We start from the raw sequence: 9,738 nt of genomic DNA on the forward strand, positions 1-9,738 counted from the left end.
CATGTTACTCTTTCATGTAGAAATAGCTTAAGAGTAAGACAAGACCCAGCTCCATTGAAGCTAAAGAACCACAACTTAGGATTTGAACCTAAACAGGGAGGTTATTTCCCACCTATTCATAAATAATGAAGCTGCTCTAAGCAGAAGGGAGAGCGCTGTCCCATCCGTGCAGTTAACCCATCTCCCCGAGAGGTGGTAACTATGTCACTGGGGGAAGCTATGCTGGTGGGTGTGCAAGCTGTGCTGTCTACATGTGTATATAAAGTTTAATCAAACCCCATTTTTAAACCCCCTGTGGTCTGGGAATAGAAAAGGAGCTCTCTGAGGCAGAGCCCGTCCTTCAAAAGCCTTAAGATCACTGACTTGCCTATGCAAATGTCATGGGGGTATAACTCAGTGGTAGAGTATTTGACTGTAGATAAAGTGGTCCTTGGTTCAAATCCAAGTGCTCTCTCACAAACCTGTTCCTTCAGTAAAAATAATTCTATGTTCAGGAGCTTCACTAAATGGGGATCCCTGAAATGAATGGACACACTCAATGTTTTCCTGTGCAAATGCATAAACACCTAGCAAACATGTCCCCCAGCTGAAATCAGTTCCAATCCTCTAAGTGTCTAGGTTTGTTTTCATCAACTAAACAAAGGCACATGAAGATACATTTGCAGGTCCTTGGCCTCCATGGGCTACAATGTGCAGAAGAACAAGAACCACATCCACTTGGGAGGCATGGACTAGTCTGTATTACATTTGGTAAGTAAGTTGCCATTGGGACTGAAAACTCTACTGGGGGTGGACAGGAGCCTGTTACAAAACTAAAATAACCAGGATTTACCAAACTCCCTGTTACACATTCAATCCTCTGTTTGTGCACACGGCATCAATTGGGGCTCTAATAAATGGCAGCCTTCCTTTAACACAGATCATTGTTCCTTGTAACTTTCAGATACATTCGAATGGCAGCTGTTTAGAGGCCATGTGCTGCTAGTTCATGAGCAGCAGCAGAGTCTCTGTACGTTTACCAACCATAGAGCTGGGTGTGTCTGCATCCAAGTAACTGCAGAGTCACTGTAGTACCAGACAGTTAATTGCACAGTCTCACTTTCTGGTCTCATTGATCATTTGGGTACAAACAGTAACAGTTTGGTGGTTTTTTTTTTTTTCCCCTTCGTTTTCTCCTAAGGAATGTGTGATCTTGAGCATGTTAGTTTAAGTTCCCTGTGGGTCAGGAAAATTCCATCTCCTTGAAATAGCTGGGGAAGTGACCTGTTTGTATATCCTAGAATAAAGGAGCTTTTGTAAAGCAGTTTTGCCTTTAAATATGCTAGGATAAAAATAGTAAGTTTTGCGGCCAGACACCAGGCCAGGATCAATGGATGGGGCCAGGATCAATTAATTACAGGAGAAACAAACTCTTGGGAAGTAGATGTAATTTGTCCCCAAACCTTTCCTTGTTCTCATATGCTATCAGGGATTCTCTTCTAGAGGGCAGAGTTAAGGTTATCTGGGCATGTACCATCACTCTGTATTCCCTGTTTTTTCAGAGTTTGAGTTGTACTGAACTCGATGTTCTGGAAGGTAAGAGATATTCACAGTCAAAGTTAACTCTGTGTTAATAAAGGCAGTTGTTAGTGACAAATAATGAGACTAATCCCTCACTGCGGTAATTCCACTGACTTCAATGTGCTCTTTCCCCATTTCTAGTTCCAAAAAAAAATAAGCAAATTAAAACAACCTTGAGAACTAAAATGCTGTAAGAAAGTGGAAATTTTAGTAGCTCAAATAATTCAGTTTCTTCTGTGTCTTGTGCGTGTGTAAATGGCACAACACGTTAATTTATAAGCACATCTTTCTTAACTTCTTTAAATATTCTGTAGTACATTGTCTAGATCAAGTGGGTTGTTCAATGAAGTGAGGTTTTCATGCATTGCCTAATACATATTTTTCATATTATGTAAATGAACACAACTCATTGAACACAAAATTGTGTATTTCATGCTGTGAACTGTGTCGGTAGCTCAAATTAATAGGTTTATTTTTTCTCTCTCTTTCTCTCTCTGTGAGGCACAACAAAATAATTTAGTGATGCTGAAAACGTTCCCTTCTCCTCCAGAACTGCCTTGGAATCACCTTCCCTTTGTAGATTAATCTGCCCCTGAGTCTCTATGAGGAAAACATAGTTTCTATGAAAAAAACACATTTTTTTAATTAAAGGAGGTCATATTAGATGATCATAATGGTCCCTTCTGACCTTAAAGTCTATGAGAATAGCCACATGAGGGTGACACATCAGGAATGCAAAGCAACAGGTTCCTAGTTTGCACATTGATGGTGACAAGGGATTGAACTCGACTCCCCTCTTTTCACAGACGTATTTGTTTTATTCTCTGAGGTCAAACATAAGTTTAAATGTTGTACTTAGTCCTCTGCATTGTAGCTTGAACAGCCGCAGATGAAGATGAGTTACTGCAGCCTAGACCTTGTGTCCGTGTCTAGGTGGTTTTCACCTAAACGTTCAAGCAGCTCCCAGTAATGTCCCGAGCTCCCCAAGTCCCACTGACAGCTGAGCTCTTCCTGCCCACTGAGCCCAGCCCAGACAGTGGGTGGGGGGTGAGTTTGTACCCAAATAACTGACAGAGCCAAGCAAGGAGCAAATAAATGTTTGCTTCGGTCACTAGATCTGTGTTTCTATTGCTCGTTTGCTCTCTCCCCTTCCCTGATAAGGAGCAACGGTAAGAGAAGAAGAGGTTAAAACATGTGCTAGGTGGTGGCTGGGTTTGGATGACAAATTTAAAACCATCTCAGCGCCCTCTAGTGTGACACTGACACCATCAGATTCTCACCTTTCACTCACACTTCATTAATAACAGCAAAGAATCCTGTGGCACCTTATAGACTAACAGACGTTTTGCAGCATGAGCTTTCGTGGGTGAATACCCACTTCTTCGGATGCAAGCAGTGGAAATTTCCAGGGGCAGGTGTGTATATATAAGCAAGCAAGAAGCAAGCTAGAGATAACGAGGTTAGATCAAACAGGGAGGATGAGGCCCTGTTCCAGCAGCTGAGGTGTGAAAACCAAGGGAGGAGAAACTGGTTCTGTAATTGGCAAGCCATTCACAGTCTTTGTTTAATCCTGAGCTGATGGTGTCAAATTTGCAGATGAACTGGAGCTCAGCAGTTTCTCTTTGAAGTCTGGTCCTAAAGTTTCTCCTCCCTTGGTCTGGGGCACGGGGGTGAGGGCTCTGGGGTGCAAGAGGGGGCTCTGGGTTTGGGGGGGGTTCAGGGCTGGGGCAGAGGGTTGGGGTGCAGACTTACCTCGGGTGGCTCCTGGTCAGCGGTGCAGCAGGGGAGATCTACTGGCCACTTCCAGGGCGCAGAGCGGTGCCCTAGGACACGTAGAGACCAGCCTGCCTGAGCCCCGCAGCACCGCTGACCGGACTTATAACCTGGTCACCCCACTGGGAGCTCCAGGGTCCCCCTGTCACATGTGGTACCTGGGAGCTCTGGGATCCCCCCACAACAGCTGGGAGCTCTGGGGGCATCCCGCTGCTCACAGTAGCTGGGAGCTGTGGGGTCCATCCGTGGTGGCATGGGCCTGTGGGAGCCCCTTCCGCCACTGGTGGCTGATAGCTGTGAGGCCCCCACCGGCCGACAGCTCCAGTCTTGCTGCCCCAGGGCTGAGGTGGAAAATGTCACTGAGATCTCTGAAAGTCACAGATTCTGTGACCCCCTTTGTATAATCTTAGCCTTAATAGTTCTTGACTGTCTCTCTCAATCTAGTGGTCTGCTCTAGCGTGGATGGGACAGGGAAGACAGACGCTCACCCCCCAGCACAGGTTTGGGCAGAAATGGCTCTTGGGCTATTTGCTGTGCATGCAGAGGACTTGTCCAGGCCGGTGGAGCAGCTCTGCCAGATGAGGAGCTGGAAGAAGGAGACCTGAGCAGCCTGGACATCCCACTTTTTCTCCACAGCCACTGCCTGTCAGCAGGATTCCTCCTTCTCCTCAGTGAGACCAAATCTAAGCACCTAGATAGCTGGTCTGTCCGCTGCACCCCAATCCCTCATGCCTGAGCCTCCCTGCCAAGTCCTGTACCTGGCTCCAGAGAATTGTCTCACATCTCGCTGGGAACTCGACTTCTTGTGCCCAGAGAGTCTCGGCCCCACTCAGTAGAGGACGTGAGAAACACAGTGTCTGCCTTTTCCAAAGAAGTGCTTGGAGAGGTTTTGTTCCTGTGACCACGTGGCCTAACGGATAAGGCGTCTGACTTCAGATCAGGCGATTGAGGGTTCATGTCCCTTTGTGGTTGTACTTGTACAGTTTTACCTTTGTGCTGAACGTCCTGCTCCCTTCAGGGCTGGAACCTCTTCTTGGCTGCTCAGGCCAATGCTCTGGCTTCAGCTAGAGCCCCGGGAAGGAGTTGGGGGGTGGGTGTCACAAAGGCTGGGGCATGAGCCCCAGGTGCTTCCAGTCTCGCCTTTGCCGTTCCTGACTTGCCAAAGAAAATGGGTGGCTGCCCGGGCTAGAGTGTGGAGCAGTTTCCCTCTTCCAAGTGTGCGCCTGTCCCTGTGCTGGAGGGTACTTGCTACATAGCACCTTTGGAGCCTGGGTGTTTCTCTGCTTCTCGCCAGCTGGGGAAACACCTCTTGGGGTAAAATCTCCTGTCCCACTGCCAAAGTCAGCACAGTGAGTGGGAACGGTAAGAGGCCCCACCAGGGGGGCTGGCCCTGCTTTCCTACCATCTTCTCATGTTGGCCACATCAGCAGCTGGTTGTGGGTGGTTTTCAGTGGGTGTTCGGCATGCCAAGGAGCAGGGAGCAGCCTGTCTGAGCATCTCTGTGGCTGTCTGCTGGCCACGCATAGGCATGGTTCTCCCCTCCTCTTGCCCTGCCCTCGGTTGCTCTGTGGCTTTTAAGCCTTCCCTTGGAGCTGTCAGCACCAGCTGCCTCTGTCCTAGGTGCCCAGAGGAGGAGAGGTGTGCTGGGCTCCAGCCTGGGACTCTTCCTCCCTCCTGACTTTCCCTGACTATGAAACCTGGCCCTGACACGCCTTTCTTCAAGCGCCATATGGGCAAGAGGAAAAGTGTGGTAGAGAGCACAAGGGCCAAACTTGCGGGCATCAGAAATCCCAAACACCCAGTCAAACCATAGTCACTTCTAGACCCCATTCCAACCAAAGACCAGGCTCCAGTGGGTATGAGTCACTCAGCACAAGGTAAACAGCTCATTCTTATACAGCTGGAGACAGAAAAGCACTTGGCTCTCCAGGGATTTACCACAAGGTCTCACTGAGATTTGAACTCAGATTTCAGCCTGCCAACCCTTACACCATGGGCCCAGCTTGTGCTAGTTTTGCTGAACATTGGTGACCCTATCATAGAATACCAGACAGACTTTTGTCCCAGATCTCTAAATGGCCTCCTCAGGGACTGAGCTCACAAACCTGGGTTTAGCAGACCAATACTCAAACCACTGAGCTCTTCCTTTCTCACATGGTCAGCTTGTGTAAGGGACTGTTGGCCCTTTACTAAACCTGAGTGGGGTTTTTTGGTTGGCTAGTTCCCAGTCCCAATAGAAGGGGGAAGGGTCAATGGGAAATCGGGCCCCTGAGACTGACAGGCCCCTGGGGCAATGGTCACCGACTGGTAGGGAACAAGTGAGAATTTGTTAATGAGTAAAATTCCTGGTGAAATTGGCAAAGCTGTGGAGAGTTTGAAAAGTTCCAGTGAATTTACACATGAAGATACAAACAGAGAGAAAGAGACCATCACAGACTGCACAGGCCCACACAGACATAAACAACCAAACGCACACAGAGCCATAGACACATAAGGGAAAGCCACACAAAACATAGAAAGAACAAATCCACACCAAAAAATACAGCAAAAGCCCACAACAAGAAAGCACAAAAACCACATACCAAAAGAATACTTAGCAAAAAACAATCTGCATGCAAAAGTCACACACACACACACACAAAAGTATATGGCATCCACAAAAATCACACAGGACCCACATGCACATCAACATGACAGACAACAAAAACCCAACATACAGAAAGCCAGGGGAGGGTTTGAGTCTCACAGCGAAGAGGGTGAGCACACAGGTGGTTTGGGGAGCAAAGATTGAGGGGGAGTCGGGGGCAGTGCTCTGGGCTCTGCCTGACCCCTCCTGACACAGGTGGCTGGTGGAGAGCAGAGCCTGGTAGATCTGTGGAATCTGCCCTGCTCTCTGTAAAGCAAGGGGACCTTGGTGTCTTCTGAGCTGCGACTGTATTTTCTGCAGGGCAAAATGATTGGCAGAAGCCATTTGCTTAAAGGAAATTAGTGCTGTAGCTGAGGTTTAAACTCACAACCTCAGCATGACTCCACTCAGCACTGCTCTGTAAGTACTGGGCACTAACCCATTGCACCACTAGACCCTCTTGCCAGGGGCTTGTCTCCATCTTTCATGGATGGATTAGCAGAGTGGGGGTGGGGGTGCATTAGCTAAAACAAACCCATATTAAAGGCTGCAGGATGGCAGCAGCAGAGGTGGGGAGCCTCCTTCCATGTGATAGAGCTGGTTCCCCCTTCCGTTGCTGAGGGGAAGGTTGGTGCTTTGAGCCCACCCAGTGCTGGAATGTCTCATGGGTGAGATTAACGGGACTCTTGGGAAGGGAAGGGAAGTATTTTCTATCCCTGCCTAGCTCCATTGGTCTCCTGTGGCCCTTTCAGCTCTCTGCTCCCCTGTTGGGGAGATGCAGAGACAAGCCCCCATCTGGGTGAGTCACTGAGAGGCTGTGTCCCATGGCGTGTGTGGGGGAGAGGGGTAGGGGTGGGATGGGGCTCAAGGGGAGAAGGTTCTGTGTGACAGTGTGCGTGGGGGAGGGGGAGGGGGAGGGGGAGGGTGTGTTCCTTAGGATAGAAATGATGGAAAACACAGGGGTAGTGACAGTGAAGCCCCGTGTCTGAGTGTTATGACCCTGTGTGGTACTGCCGTTCACCTTCCCCTCCTATGGGCTCAGCTTTCATTGAATCCAGCATTTTTTCACCTGTCCTCACCACAGAGGTGTCCCACCTGCCTCAGCTACCGAGTGTCCCTCTGAGAGCCGCCGAGGACTGGAACTGATTTCAGCTGCTGGACAGCTCTGCTAGGTCTTTATTCATTTGCACAGGAAAATGCTGAGTGTTTAAATTCATTTCAAGCCCCCTGCCCCCATTCAGCGAACTCCTGAACATACAGGAGATGGGTCTGGAAATTGATTTTCATTCGAAAAAGTTTTTAAAGGGAATCATTTGGCTTGGAAGTAGGAACCCATCACCCTGCAGGGAAACATTCACTCACTGACCTACACTCACAACAGAGAGTGTCCTGTATAGCCCAGAGCAGGAACAGTTTTTAACCTGGGGGTTAGTAAACTTTATCTCTGTACAAACACCACAGCTTACAAACTCCCCACCCCCGCTCCGTGTCACCAGAGCACAACAACAACTCTCCTTGGAGCACACACAGCTCCCCAGCTCCCTGCCCGTCAGTCTCTCCAGCATTGCTCCAATCCCTTGAAGCAGAGTCTTAACCACAATTTACCTTAGGGCCAGGGCTAGTCCTCCAGTCCTCCCAGTGGGCCAATAATGTCACTCATACCGCCCAGAACCCGCCCCCCAAAACTCCACCCTCCACCTGCCTAAGGCTCTGGGAGGGAGTTTGGGTGGGGGGAGGAGGTCTAGGGTAAGGCCCTGGGCTGGGGATTGGGGTGCAGGAGGGGTGCAGGGTCTGGGGGGAGTTGGGTGCAGAAGGGGTGAGAGGCTGGTCTCTGGGAGGGAGTTTGGGTGCGGGAAGGGTTCTGGGGGGCAGGCTCTGGGATGGAGTTTGCAGCGCTGTAACAAGGGCAAGGCGAGTGAGGCACTTGCCTCGGGCGTGCAAAATGGAGGGGCGCAGCTCTACCACGATCAGAGGCGCTTCGGCGGCAGCTCTACCGCTGCCACTTCTTCGGCAGCAATTCGGCAGTGGGTCCTTCTCTCCAAGAGGGACTCAGGGACCCGCTGCTGAATTGCCACCGAAGGATGAATGAAGCGGCGGTGGCAATTCAGTGGCAGGTCCTTCCCTCCGACAGGGACTCAAGGACCCGCAGCCAAAGAGCCTGGAGCCGGCCCTTGCCTCGGGCACAAAAATTCCTTGTACGGCTCTGGGAGTTTGGGTGCTGGGTGCAGGCTCTGGGCTGGGGCAGGGGGTAGGGGGAACAGGAGGAGGGGTGGGGGTGCAGGCTCTGGGAGGGAGTCAGGGGTGCGGCGCTTACCTGGGGCTCCAAGGCGGGGTGGGCTGGGGGGCCTCCATGTTCTGCTGTCCCCAGGCATCACCCCCACAGTGTCCCATTGGCTGCAGGGGCTCGGGGCGGGGGCAGCGCGCGGAGGCAGCGACCCACCCTGCCCTGCCATGGGGAGGGGCCAGCAGCCACTGGAGCGAGCAGGCAGACGCTGCTCAGCTCTGCTGCACTGCTGGGGCCCCTGGGGGGGAGCGCCTGGGGGCAGCATGTGGGGCCAAGGGAGTGACCCAGTTCCCAAAACTGCTGGTGCCCCACGGGCGAGACCTGGGAACCAGGGCTGCCAGCCAGACAAACACCTTTAAGAGGAGGCGTCCCTCTCCCTGTCACAAACTGATCTTCCTCCTTCAGTTCAGTGACAGCCTGAATTGTTCCTTATCCCAGCAGAGCCAGAGGACTGAAACAGCAACATCAAACCCCTGTGTAGCTCGCAGGAATGGACATAAACACTCCCTGGTAGCTGAGGAGATGTTCAGCTTTGCCCTTGGTCAACTACAAGGCTAAAGGGAAAGGAGGTGGTGCCAGGTATAAAGAGTGAAACACGACACATCATAGTTATGCCCATGGTGGCTGCAAAATCTTTTGATGTACTTCTTCTTATCAGCAGTGTATTGTTTTCTCTGGAGCCTAGGCCTTGACCAAGAAATTTGTACTTTGCTAAAATAATCGACTGCCCCTGGTGAAGGCAATGGACTTGACACCCACTGGGGTGTCCCTACACAGGTACAAGTACTAACAACAGTGGCTGCCTTTTAGCCATAGATTATAAACAGGGCAATAAATTGAAACAAACCCCTGTTAAATCATTTCTCAGCCCGAGTCCTTCACCCACATTCCCTAGAGCATTGGGCCACCATGTGGACGTTTCATTTCTGACCTCAGTTTCACAAGGAGACACAATTTCCTTTGCACAGATCCATAAACAGCAAAACCTCCCTGTGTCTCTGGTCTGAGTCAGGGCATTCGATTCCAGTGAACCCTTCTCTCCTGCAGTGGCGATGGTCAGACAGAGGGGACGTGGTACCTGCATCCCTGCCAGGGAGATATTGGCTCAGCTCTTTCTTTCTGCTGCTGTTGTTAGTCCATAAAACATCAAGGGTGGAATGCAAGGCTGAGTTCATGCACCAGCCATCAGTGCCCCAGAGAAATCCTGCCCCCTGCTATTGGAACGATGTGCTGGAGATTTGACTAGGAAAGGGACTGTCTGAGTTGTCAGAGTGGGGAATGAACAACAATCTACAGCAATGTCGTTCACACAAACACACTCTAATCCTGCTCCAGCCAGAAGGGAAATGGGCAGGAATTCTCGCTGTTCAGCCCAGGACACACTTACACTGATGCGCAGTCGTGAGTGTGCTGGGGAAGCTGGTCTGAGCAAACAATTTGAAGTGACTATTCAGTGAGAACAAAATCATCATGCAGTGAAATGGATGTATGTTAA

At 50.5% G+C, this 9,738-nt stretch overlaps 1 non-coding gene across 1 annotated transcript; it reads left to right on the forward strand.

Annotated features, from left to right (window-relative positions):
• Window positions 1-382: 382 nt before the first annotated feature.
• Window positions 383-454, forward strand: TRNAY-GUA. The gene has a single exon. It is a non-coding gene; the product is annotated as a tRNA-Tyr (tRNA).
• Window positions 455-9,738: the final 9,284 nt, after the last annotated feature.

This window comes from Mauremys mutica, unplaced genomic scaffold (assembly GCF_020497125.1).
Source record: "Mauremys mutica isolate MM-2020 ecotype Southern unplaced genomic scaffold, ASM2049712v1 Super-Scaffold_100214, whole genome shotgun sequence".
NCBI classification, from domain to species: Eukaryota; Metazoa; Chordata; order Testudines; family Geoemydidae; genus Mauremys; species Mauremys mutica.